This window comes from Gossypium hirsutum, chromosome A11, assembly GCF_007990345.1.
Source record: "Gossypium hirsutum isolate 1008001.06 chromosome A11, Gossypium_hirsutum_v2.1, whole genome shotgun sequence".
NCBI lineage: Eukaryota > Viridiplantae > Streptophyta > Magnoliopsida > Malvales > Malvaceae > Gossypium > Gossypium hirsutum.
This window is the reverse complement of record NC_053434.1, coordinates 20,212,844-20,226,610: the sequence shown is the minus strand read 5'-3', so window position 1 is coordinate 20,226,610 and position 13,767 is coordinate 20,212,844. Positions and strand designations below refer to the sequence as shown.

Here is a 13,767-nt window from a genome sequence, read left to right as displayed (position 1 = left end):
TGAGTAAGGTTCCCTATGCTTTGCCAGTTGGAAGACTTATGTATGCGATGCTCTGTACACGTCCAGATATCTATTTCGTAGTAGGAATGGTTAGTCGATATTAGGCGAATCCAGGTCTCAGGCATTGGTAAGCTATAAAACATATATTAAGGTGTTTTAAAAGAACCAGGGATTGTATACTTGTGTATTCTAGGTAGGACCTTACACCTGTTGGATACACAAAATCAGACTTTCAAACCTGTAAAGATTCAAGCAAATCGGTATTGGGAAATGTATTCGTTCTTAGCCGTGGGGCTATTGTATGGAAGAGTTTAAAACAAACTTACACTTTTAACTCTACTATGGAGACCGAGTATGTGGCTGCTTTTGAGGCAACAAAAGAAACAATATGGCTTCAAAAGTTCTTAACCAAACTTGAAGTTATTCCTGGTATGGAAAAAGTTATAACACTATATTGTGATAACAGTGCTGCAATAGCAAATACCAATGAAATGAGAAGTCACAAAAGAACGAAACACATTTATCAGAAGAATCACTTGGTACGAGAGATAGTAGCCGAAGGAATTGTAGAAGTGATAAAAGTAGCTTCTGAAAATAACCTTGCGAATCAACTTACTAAGACTCTTATAACCAGGTTATAAACGCCAAATTACACATATCTATACCCCAAATACTTAGCATATTTATGGATGTTTACTACTAGATTTGAGGATTTTGGTGCTCTTAATCTGGTTTTTTCATGTTTTGTACTCAGGAGAGCACCAAGAGTCGAAAGGAGCCAAAAACGAGCTAAAAAGGGACAAAACAGACCAAATCGTGAAGATGACACGGCCTAAGCCCTGCCACACGGGTATCTCACATGCCCGTGGCCTTCGGGGGTGTCGACTAAGATTTTTACGATTCACACGGCCTGGCCATTGAGCCCACACGGCCGTGTGCAATTCAACGAATCGAACACGGCCTAGTAATCACGTCACACGGCCGTGGCACACGGGCGTGTCCCTTTTCCAAAGAGTTGTATTTTACACGGAAAAGGATACTTAGGGAGGAAGAAAGCTAATCTAAAGCCTATATAAACACCCTAAGTGTGACCTAGAGAAAGGCCGCTTCCAGAACTTTTCTGGAACACAGAACTACACGCCGGGAATTACTTGAAGGAAGCCAGACGATCCATCTCAAAAGCCGGAGCTACTCCAAGATTGAAGATCTCTCTCAGAATTCCTTCAGGGGTTTTAGAGTTTTCTTTATGTTTTGTTATTTTCATACTTTTGAGATGTGCTCTTATTTCATTATGAACTAAATCCCTTAGATACCTAAGGGGGATAAAACCTATGATGGATCTTGTTATTATTTTCTGAATCGTATGATAAATACTTGATTTGTTCTTAATTATGTGTTCTTAATGCTTGAGTTAATATTTCGAGTATTAATTCGTGATTTGATGTGCTTATGCAGAGGAGGAATAGACCCTGCCTAAGAGTAGATTTGGCATAATTAAGCAGGGTTGATCGAACGCCTAGAAATAGGGTTACGAGATTTTGTCAGATTAGGGTGAAACCTAATAAGGGGATCCATAGATCGAGCTAATGCAACCCTAGAGTGTTAATTAGAGAAAAGTCTCGGTTATTCAATCTAGGGGTTAATGTTATTAGTCTTGAATAGGGATAATAACTTAACTTAGAGATCTCTACAGAACAAGCCAAGTGAATAAATCGTCCGGTTCAGAGTCAGATAACAAGTGAAATCTAGGTGGATTCCTCCTTAGGTGTCATCTTTATGAATTGCTTTTCTTCAAGTCTTTTTCCAAAATTTCTCTTTTCTCTAATTAAGTTAGTTAATAAAAAGATAGTTATTAGTAGTACTTTTGGTTCCCTTGGTACGATATCCCAGTCTGGCCATTACTATACTATTGTTCGATAGGTGCGCTTGCCTTTTCGTCGTGATAATAGTTAGTCTAGGTTTGATCTTCATTATAAATATTTATTACTTGTTACAAATCACGCCATCAAGTTTTTGGCGCCGTTGCCGAGGAACTGAAATATTAGGAACACTAAATTTTTATTACTTTAGCCATTTATTTTTCTTACAATTTTATTTTATTATTTATTAATTTACTTTTTCGCTCTCTTGGCAGGTTTTTATAGTTTATGACTAGAAGAAACACGTCGGGACCATTACTTTTTGACGAAGAAATCGATCGTAAATTCACAAAATCAAAGAGAAATAAGGCGTAGCTTACGATACACGAAGAACGAGTGAGAAGATGATACTCAAACCCCAACCAAAGAGATGGCCGAAAACCCAGGCGATCAGTTACCTCCTGCAATTGTAGCTAATCCAAATCCTGCTCCAAGTACTATGTATGATTATGCTAAAACTTCTTTAACAGGAACTGAGTCTAGTATAGTTAGACCTGCTATTGCTGTAAATAATTTCGAACTAAAACCTAACACCATTCAGATGATACAGTAGTTTGTTCAGTTTGATGATTTGTTGGATAAGGATCCCAACACGCATTTGGCGAATTTTCTTAAATTTTGCGATACATTCAAAATCAATGGCATTTCTGATGATGCCATTCGTCTTCGGTTATTTCCCTTTTCACCGAGAAACAAAGCTAAACAGTGGTTGAACTCGTTACCACAAGGGTCAATTACTACTTGGGAACAAATGATCGAAAATTTTTTACTAAAATACTTTCCGCCCTCTAAAACGGCTAAATTATGTAATGATATTTCTTCTTTTGTGCAGATGGATTTAGAAATAGTTTACGATGCATGGGAGAGATACAATGACTTACTGAGAAGGTGCCCTTACCATGGGTTACCTTTATGGCTTCAAGTACAAACATTCCACAATGGTTTGAATCCCTCGACTCGGTAAATGGTTGACGCAGATATTGGCAGAACCATCAACAATAAAACACCGGAAGATGCCTATGAGTTTATAGAGGAGATGTCACCGAATAACTATCAGTGACAAGTTATGAGGACAAAAAATAGCCTTCGTTTATAACATTAATTCAGTCACCATGCTCTCTAGTAATGAGGTGTGACTCAAGTGGCGGAGGTGTACATACAGAATACCAACCCTTCAATCCTACAACTGAAGAAGAACAAGTCAACTATATGGGTAACAATAACTTTAGATCTCAAAATAACCCGTACAATAATATTTATAATGCAGGTTGGAGGAACCACCCAAATTTTTCCTGGGGAGGTCAAGGAATTTCAAAGCCACAAAATCCTCAGGGCTTTCAATAGCCACCTTATCAACAAGAGAAGAAGCCGAACCTTGAAGAGATGCTCTCAAAATTCATATCAGTATCTGAAACCTAATTCCAAAATACCGAGACAACACTTAAGAACCAGCAAGCATCGATTCAAGGTCTCGAAACTCAAATAGGGCAACTTGCAAAGCTGATCTTTGAACTCTCACAAGGTACTTTACCTAGCATTACAGAGACCAATCCCAGGGAGCAACTTCATGCTATCGCTGTACAGGATAATGAAAAGCTAGATGAACCAGAATCACAGTAAGACAACGCGATTAACAAAGGTTGAGAAGAGGTAAGCAATGATGATCCTAAACAGTTAAGTACGAATTATGAACCTTGTGTGCCATATCCTAAAGCGATGACGAAAGATAGAACAGAAGAACAATTCGGCAAGTTTGTCAAACTCTTAAAAAAATTACATATTAACTTACCCTTTATTGAAGTTCTTTCATAGATGCGCAACTCAGCAAAATTCTTAAAGGAACTTCTGGGAAATAAAAGAAAATTAGACGCTACATCGCATGTGGAACTCAATGCAGTCTGCTCAGCTATTCTAAAGAATAAGCTACCTAACAAATTGAAAGATCCAGGGAGTTTTACAATTCCTTACTTAATTGGTAGTTTATCTGTGAATGATGCTTTAGCTGATTTAGGGGCAAGTATAAATGTTATGCCCTATAAAATGTTTAAACGACTAGGTCTCGGTAAACCCAAACAGACTAGGATGAGCATTCAATTGGTTGACAAAACAGTTAGATTTTCTAAAGGTATTATCGAAGATGTTCTCGTTGAAATTGATAAATTTATTTACCAAGTAGACTTTGTCATCTTAGACATGGATGAGGATAACGAGGTACCTTTAATTTTAGGACGACCCTTTTTAGCAACTGCCAGAACCATTATTGATACAGGTACAGGAGAGCTAACACTTCGTGCAGGTGACGACGCAGTAACACTCCAAGCACGCGACTCAGTCAAAACCTCTAAGACTAAAGAGAATGCTATAAAATCTGTCGATGTTAAAACTAATATTCAATCGCCCTTGCAAGAACTTCCTCAAACCAAGACAACAGAGACAGTGCGCTACTATCATGAAGAGAACAAAGACGTCCATGGAGAACTAAGACTACGGATAGAGGAGCTAGATGAATGGCGAGAACACAAACCGAAAACACATGATAAACCAAAATTACGCCAGAATAAGCCCGATACCTCTCCTAATCAACTTAAGGTTGGCGATACAGTCTTACTAGATGCCGTTGATCCTTACATTGTCACTACCACACTGAATGAGGAAATCCCTTTTACGGTACTCAGTATTTTCCCATTTGGTACAGTAGAGGTGAGTCATCCCAAGTTCGGCACTTTTAAGGTAAACAACACCCGTTTAAAACCTTATTTTAAATTTGACAACAAGAATAAGGAGTATGAACTCCTCAAACCACCATGATCATTCAACAGAGAGGTAATTCGAGCTTAGACTATAAATAAGCGCTTCTCGGGAGGCAACCTGAGCACTAACGCTTCTCGGGAGGCAACCTGAGCACTAACATATTTTGATTTCTTTATTTTGATTTTTCTAACACTTTAAATCCTTAACTTAATCTTTGAATTGCAAAGTTTTTCAGCACACACGGCCAAGCAGACGGGCGTGCCTAAGGCCGTGGCCAAACAAGGGAAGAGACACGACCGTGCGATACTGCCGTGTGGAAGCAGGGCATAATTTTCCCAAAACACGAGATACGATAAATCCCCACGGCCTTGAGACATGGCCGTGGGCGAACTTGATAGGTGAGCACGGGTGTGGGAATAAAAAATAAAAATAAAAAAAACATGGGCGTGTGAGGGACAAGGCTTGATTCTGTTTCTTTGACACGGGCGGACGATATGCCCGTGCCGTTAAGCCGTGCACAACAATACACGGGCGTGGTATCCTAACACTCGGGCATGGGAAAAGCGAACCACGCCAAACACGGCCGTGTGACATGATCACGTAGCGACACGGCCTATACACATGGGTGTGCGAGAAGGTCGTGAGTGACATCTTAATTCATGATAAACACGGCCGAGCCACGGCACACACGGGCGTGTGCACTGGCCGTGCCACTTGAAAAATTGAAATAATTATCTTATTTTATTTTCCTTTATTACGTTTTTAAAATTCATTCGTTTTTAAGATTCATTTGTTTTCCTTTTCAAGAAACAAGACGGCTTGCCTTTAGAGTCCAGCTTGCCATCCAAAGTATCTCCAATACTCGATCTCACCAATCCAAGGATATCATCCGTTCTTAATACAGGAAGTTTGACTTCTTATCCTATCTTATTTTTATACTCTAATATCTATCTTTCTATATTGAGGGCAATGTACATCTTAAGTGTGGGGGGTATTTATTTCATTATCAGAAAAATCCTTGAATAATCATCTTGTTCTCTTGAAAAAACTCTCATATCATATTTAGGATAAATTTTAATTAATTTATGATTTTGATTGATATATCTTGAATTAAAAACATAGGGATTTATGCGTTGATTATTTAAACTTTAAGACAATAGAGAATCAAGCATGATGAGTTGATTTTTAAGAATTCAAACTCTTAGGCTATTTCCCCAAGTCTAGGTATTACTTTGAATTGGAATTCACGAGTCTAAACATCAAAAAGCCATAATTTTTGTGAGATTTTTGAACCTTTTGAGCATCTATTCATCCTTTCATGCTCACTTTTATTATTACTTTGAGTGCGTCAGTATTGAATATTTATTCTAGAACTTGCTTGATTATGCATGTCGAGACCATACCATTTGATTTGATATATCAAAATGATTAAGGCATTTAGGATTAACCCACTCATGCCATGAAAAGCCTACCTTCACGATTAACCCCTAGTAAACCCCCTTGAGCCTAGCAAACCATTTCTTGTATTACCCTTAATATTAACCTTTAACCCATTATTATTGAAATCCCCTAAATTAATCCCTATTTTTGTCGAGATTTGAGTTGAATAGATTGCCTAGCTATGTTTTGTTCTTGATATTTAGTCTATATTATTTAACTTGTTCTTAAAAAAAAAACTATGTATGCATATCTGTAATTTCATATTCTGAGAGAAGCTCTATTGTACGCAAGTGAAGATTAACTCTTTTTCTAGCTAGGAAACTTTTCAATTCAATCTCGATTCTAACCCTTTGTTTTAGCTTGTGACCACACCCCCTAACCAAGCCTCATTACAACCCTCTAAAGACCTTTTGATTGATGTATCATTTGAAATTAAAGTGGTGGAGATTTGATTTTCATGCAAGCCTATGGTAATGACTTTCCATTATTGACTATTGAGTGCTTCCTTTATTGTCCTTAAAACACCTCGAGTGATTTGAGTGAATCCTTAGTGAGGATGTAAAACTTTGTGATATTCTGAATTAAAGGTAATTACTTAGATGAGGGGAGACACCTATGTTTTCGGAATAAAATGCTCAACTTGGAATGATTGAAACTTTTATGTTCTTTTAGTTAAATTCTCAATGTATGATTACTTGTCGATTAATTTAGGATATTATTGATAGAAATTATAAGTTGAGAAGGATTTATTTTGATTATGAGTTGAGAATTTTGCTTGAGGACAAGCAAATGCTTAAGTGTGGGGGTATTTGCTAAATTCCAAATTATACATATCTATACCCCAAATACTTAGCATATTTATGGATGTTTATTACTAAATTTGTGGATTTTGGTGCTCTTAATCCTGTTATTACTAAATTTATTACTAAATTATACATATCTATACCCCAAATACTTAGCATATCTATATTTTTTGTTTGCATGAATGTAAAGCATGCAACTGTTCTGAATTATTGATCGCATGATATGACTTGCTTCTATACTGCATCGTATTTGATTCTGCTATTCTAGTAAAAATGTCATTACGCATTGCATTGGGGTTGGATTTGATCGGAGATGGAAGAGATCTGTGGAGTTCTGGCGGTATATCCGTGATTTATTGGAGTTCTGGCTGTAAATCCACAATTTTGGAGTTTTTTTAGATTTTTGGTAGTTCGTTCGCATATTATTCTTGCAGTTCGTTCGCAACACTGTTCTGGTGGTTTAGCTATAAAATCTGACTAATAGTATAACTGCACTTACTTTCCGTTACCGGTGGTTTAACCATAATGAGTTAAGGCTCCTTCTGATATGGTGTGTATGGTTGGATATGGTGTGTAGCGGATGGATGAGTAAGAAAACTGCATTGAAATTCATGTAGATGTACATAAATTTTGGGATATGCTACACACTGATAATACGGTGATTGGTGATATTATTGTATCTGATATTTCCTTGTTCATAAATGATTTTATAGTCTTTAGTGCACTATTTATGTAACAACCAGAAAGTCAGTGGTACCCGAAAATTCGATTTTAGAATCTCATTTCCGTAAACTGAGTCTGTAAATGTTAATATTTAATATTTACAAGGCTAGTAAAAAAATATATTAAAGTTTGGTCGAGTAATTTTGCCGAATTAATAGTTAATTTTAGTGCAAGGACTAAATCATAAAAAAAATCTCTAAAGTTTAATTCCTATAGAATTATAATTAAATCAAAGGCCTAAAATGGAAATTAGACATTTCTATAATCGAGTGGGCGATAAGTGAGCTGTTACTTTAAAAGAAAAAGAAAAAGAAAGAAAGAAAAGAAAGAAATATAACATAAATAATAAAATTTTTATAATATAAAAAAAACATATTTTAGTGGAAAGTTGATCTTCTCCATCTTTCCACATACAATTTAGAAGGGAAGAAATAGGAGCGAAATCAACGTTAGGGTCTCCAAGCTTTAATCAACAAATTGGTTAATGCAATTTAGTCTTTTTCTTGTAATTTTTACGTTTTTGAGATCGTAGAAACTAAATCTAGCTGACCCATATGTTAATTTACAAAACTGTTAAGGTTTTAAAATTTTTTAATTGATGATTTCTTAAATTTTTTGGTGTTAAATTGATAGATTTTAAATTTAGATGTGAAAAATAACTAGATTATAGAGTTTAATTGTTAGTTGTTCCATATAAGGACTGAAGTGATTTATTAGTAAAGTTGTTATGAGACTTCGATAAAAATAGATAGTAGAGAGTTTATAGAGGATGGGATTGAAATTGGATTGTAAAATGAAGCTCAAATTTGAAAGATATGACTATTTCGGTTTTAGGGACTAAAATAAAATGCAAAAGTTTAGGGGACATTCAAAAAATGAAATTACACTAATACATGCTTATAATAAGATGATATGAGATGTTTTGAATTGATAAATTGAACTGAATTATTTTATAGATTAAGAATTGAACCAAATCGAGGCTAGTCGCAGAAAAGCAAAAATTGTCAATAGTTTTTAAAAGCTCATTTGGTTGTTGTTTTTCCAGGTATGTTAATATGGAACTTACTAAGTTAATTCATATTATGATTTTATTTCTATAAATTGAACCATTTTATTCATTACATATTTATTTTGTTTTGCAAAGTATAATACCGAGGTAAATTAAAAATGATTATTTGAGCTTAAAATGCTATGTTTAAGATTGATTATCGAACTAGAAGACTAAGTTGAACAAAAATAAGAATTAGTGTAAATTATTGATTATATGCTTTGACGTTAAATTTGGTTGGAATGTAGTATGTTATATAATGAAATGAGAAAAACTTACATAATCAAATCATGGAAGAGAAAATTGTTTCACTAAACACTTTATGAACAACGATGGTAGTACAACTTTGAAAATTCACCAAAAATTGTAGGAATTGAGTTAGATGTTGAATCAAATATGAATTTAAATCTTATTCTAACTTTGAAAGAAATAATTTCTGGTTCCCTTGTTCTAACTTTCAAAATTCATTATAAATTGTACAAAAAATTTGAGATTAAATTTATATGCCTAAAGTATTATTGAGTCTATTTTCAAAGGAAACAAACGAAAACATAATATGAGACTTGTATGTAAAGATATTTATTTTTTAGTGAAGAAGATTCGAAGTTGCCTAGTAGCAGAATAGGGGAGGTTTTAAAAAAAATGGTATTAATCTACCTTGAAATAAATTATGAAACTTTTATGGTAAAAAGTTCATTGAGTCTAGTTTCAAAAATAAAAAGTGGATATTAATTTCAAATGTTTTAGGTCCGGATATAAAGAATTTAGTCATACTACTCAAGTAGACAGCTTTGTTAAAGTTTATGTCTAAATAGTGAAATGATAATTCAAGCTGCATAAAAGCTTCTTGTACAAATACTAAGGCTAATGATTCTTGTACAAATACTCGTAAATAAATGAAGTGGAATGGAGAGGAGGAGGATTATAAAATGAATTAGTAGTTTATTATGATAGATCGAATCATATTGGTGTGAATTTAATTGATTTATTGAGATAGAGGGTTAAATTGAATAAAAGTGAAAATATTGAAACTAAATGAAATGGTGAAATTGGTTTGGAATTAAGACAACATGCTATGATATGTATGAAATGATATCATGAGTGATGAATTGATGATATTGATATTGATAGAATGAGAATTAAACTTATAAAGGATTTTGATAAATGATTACCTTATTAACTTCTCGAGCGGAGTTATTTCGACTATTTGTCGATGAGCATTGGGCGCATTTTAGTTCAAATGTTCTGATGAGTGCTAGGCACAACATTTAATTCGGTTATACTGATGAGTGCTGGGTGTAAACTAATTACTTCAGACGTTCCAATGAGACACTGGGTGCCAAATGGTTACTTCGACTATGTGTCGATGAGTGCTGGGCACAATTTTTACTTTGGTCATACCGATGAGGCACCGAGTGCCAAATTGGGGTGTTGGTTGAATTTGTGTATTCATTCGTGTCCGAGTCAAGTTAATAGGGATTTAATCTGTAAAAATTTGTAATGATAATAAAAAGAATTGTTAATGTGAAAGAAATTTGTAAACTGGATTTATAAGTCTGGAAGATTGGTACGACATTGTGACAAATTCAACAATTCAGTTTGGGAAATAGCATGTTAATATGATATATTCCTAATTAGTTATTTGTTCATATTTAAGATTGTAACAGTCCGGTTTAGACCTTAGTCGAAATAGTGGTTTCGGGACCACAAATCTGAGTCAAAAAAATATTTAAATATTATTTTATGTGATTATTATATGTGAATTAGTAGTGTGAAAAGTTCGTACGAAAATTTGATCGTTTGTATGCTCAATTTGATAAAAGGACTTAATCGCGCAAAAGGTAAAAGTTGCCTGCTGTTTGTGAAAGTGTTTAATTGTTGTGTTTTATTAAATGTGAGGTCCTTATGTTGTGAATAGACCATTATTAACCTGAGTGGACTATTATGGGCAAGAATTAAATGAGTTTTATGTTTTATCATTAAGGTTATTTTCGTAATTAGCACATTATGTTATTATAATTAAAACAAAGTTAAAATTAAGCTCATTTTAGTGTTCATCCATTGAAAATAGAAAAGAAAACCTAAGTTTGAAGAGTTCTAAGTTTCGGTATATACAAGGCTTAATTAAGGTATAAGTTTTGTTCGATTTTCGATAATTTGTACATTTTTGTGATCGTTGCTTTGTGTTTTACTAAGACCATGTCTCAATTTCTATTTTTGTGGATGATTTTGAGTTGAGCTATTGATGAAATTATAAGTTTTGTGAAGTTAGCTGTTGATAAATGGAAGATATGTTTTGGGTAACATGTTTTATCTTCGAATTTTTGATGAAATTGAGTAATTTGGGCTAAATTGTGAAATTTGTAAATTGAGGGACTAAAATGTGAAATAAATGAAACATATGGGCTTATATGAATGCTATGAGAATTCGGCCTAACATGGGTATATGCAAATTTTGTGAATTTTGTGATTTTGTGAATTTTGTGATTTTGTGAAATAGGGACTAAATTGTCACAATGTGAAAATATGAAGGTTAATTTGTAAAATGCCCAAAATGTGTGTTTGTGGATTGATTTGAATAATTTGGTGAATAAAAAAGTTACATTTGAATTTATATAGATCAAGAAACAAAGAAAACAGAATTAGATCGGGGGAAAACGAAAGTCATTAAATAGTCGCTCGTTTCCGTTCATTTCCATACAAGGTAAGTCGATATACAAATAATTGTATTTTGAATTGAATTACTATTGATTATATGCTTTTGAACAATGTTAAATGATTATATGTGTTGAGAATGAGATATCCGAGAAAGCATCGACAAAGTTCCGACGTCCGAAAAGCCACGTACGAACCTTAGGAATAGTTAGGATACATATGTCATGACATAGGATCCAATATGTATAGACTAGAATTGTATATATTGAAGTATGGCATGTATAAACTGGAAGTAATTAGATTATGTTTTGTGATATGTAAATATTTAGCCATCTGATATGGCTTGGTTTTGGTTGATCTTATGGTTTGATTTGGGTATATGATATGTGATGCAAATTATGCTTATGTGATGTGTTCAATAATGGCTAAGGGAACTGATCAATTTGGTAAGTTTTGGTATGTGCTCATTTGAGGATTTGGTAAGATTTTGATATGAGAATGAATGAATTCAAAAGAGGTTATGAAATAAATGATTAGATATGATTTTGTCTTATGATTTGACATATTTTAGTATGGCTATTAAGTATGAAATTGGTTGATAATGTTATGGCATGAATGGTATATGTTTTGGTTGAGAAATGGTTGAAAATTCGCCATAAAACGTTGTGGTTTTGATGATTGTAGGGAGGACCCTTAATGGGTGGCAAATTGGCCTTGTAAATGGCTTTTTTTGCCCACATGTGCAGAGACACGGGCGTGTGTCTCCACCTTGTTGCTCGAGGGTCATTTCAAAATGAGCATGGGCAGACCACACGGGCATGTGCTAGGCCCTGTGGCCAAGTCAATTTCGACCACGGGCTAGACACACGGGCGTGTGACTGGTCGTGTGACCAAAGTCAGCAGCCTCCCTAATTTTCACGCGGCCTAGCACACTGGAGTGTCATGTGGCAGTGTGGACATGTTAGTATGTATGCCCTGTTTTGACACGGCCTATTCACACGGGCGTGTGACCTGTGAAACTTTGAAAATTTGTTTAAGTTTTGAAAAATTTTGTATGAGCTCGGTTTAGTCCCAACCCCTTTCTAATGCATGTTTAAGGTCTCGATGACCTATATAAGGGACTCTATAATGATGTTTGACTATATTTGTGGATGATGTTATTGAATTGTTCATAAAATATTCTGTTTCATCTGGTAATGCCTTTAACCCTAGTATGGCGATGGATACAGGTTAGAGGTGTTACAAAGATGATTCATAAGACACATTTATCATGAGATATTGTCTGTTACTGATGAATTGAATTGTGATTCTAAAATTGAATGTGAATATATAATAGATTGAATTGCAATGAAATCATTGTCATACGATAAGAATAATGTATGATATGCATTTGAAAATAATTACAGGATATGATATGTGAAAAATGAATGGTTCCATCGTGCGTGATATTATAATTGAAATTGAAAACTTGAAAATGAAATGAAATAGATTGACAATAAAATAATGTAAGGAAATAAGTTATGTGAAATTAGTATGAGTTTGCAATTTGATAAAAGATATCAAAATGAAATAGTATAATGTTATGAAATCAATTGTGCATATATGTGTGGATCATGATAAAGGAAATACGTAAACTTTTGTGTGAATAAATTGGAAACGAGCACTATGGGAGGCTGAAATGATTATGAATGAGTCGAGCGACTTTAGAAAGACACTTTAATGGATTGTTGTAGAATAGATATGGAATTGATTGTTATAATGTTTAGAAAATAAATGTTTGATTCATGATTGGTATTGAATTTTAAAAAGGCTTTACGATCAGTGTTGGCATGTAAATGGACTTGATCGCTTCTATTGCAATGCTAAATGAATTAGTTTTCCATTTGATATGGATACATACTAGTTGGATGTTACAATTTTCTTAACTTGCAATTTTGTTATCTGAATCATAGAAATACTACTGAGTTCCATTGCTCAACATACAATTTGTTTTTCGTGCGTAGGTTAGGTATAATTCAAGATATTTGAACTACGACTTCAACATCCAGTCAAGAATCCCAAACTCATCAATATTTTTTTATTTTTTTATTTTTATTCTAAGTTGGCATGTACCTAGTTGAGTCTAGGTTGGTGTGTTCTTAAGTGAATAATCCTATTGAATTTGGTATCATATGATGGATGTTTGGTCCCTATTCAACTTCAAATTTGTTCTTAGAGCTTTTGTAAGCTCGTATAAATCCTGTGAATGGTTGGTTATTGTGATTAATGTTTGTTTTATTCAATTAAATCTTACAATGGTTTAAAGTTGAATAAAATTGATTGCAGTTGCTCTGGTGATGAATGTGACATCCTGTAGCTCGAACTCGGCGATCAAGTGGGGTGTAAGGTGTTACAGTTTATTTTTTATTAATCTCACACTGAGCCTTCA

General features: G+C 34.1%; 1 non-coding gene across 1 annotated transcript; it reads right to left on the bottom strand.

Moving 5' to 3' along the window:
• Positions 1-2,718: 2,718 nt before the first annotated feature.
• LOC121210161 (small nucleolar RNA R71) lies at positions 2,719-2,825 on the bottom strand. The gene has a single exon (XR_005905289.1). It is a non-coding gene; the product is annotated as a small nucleolar RNA R71 (small nucleolar RNA).
• Positions 2,826-13,767: the final 10,942 nt, after the last annotated feature.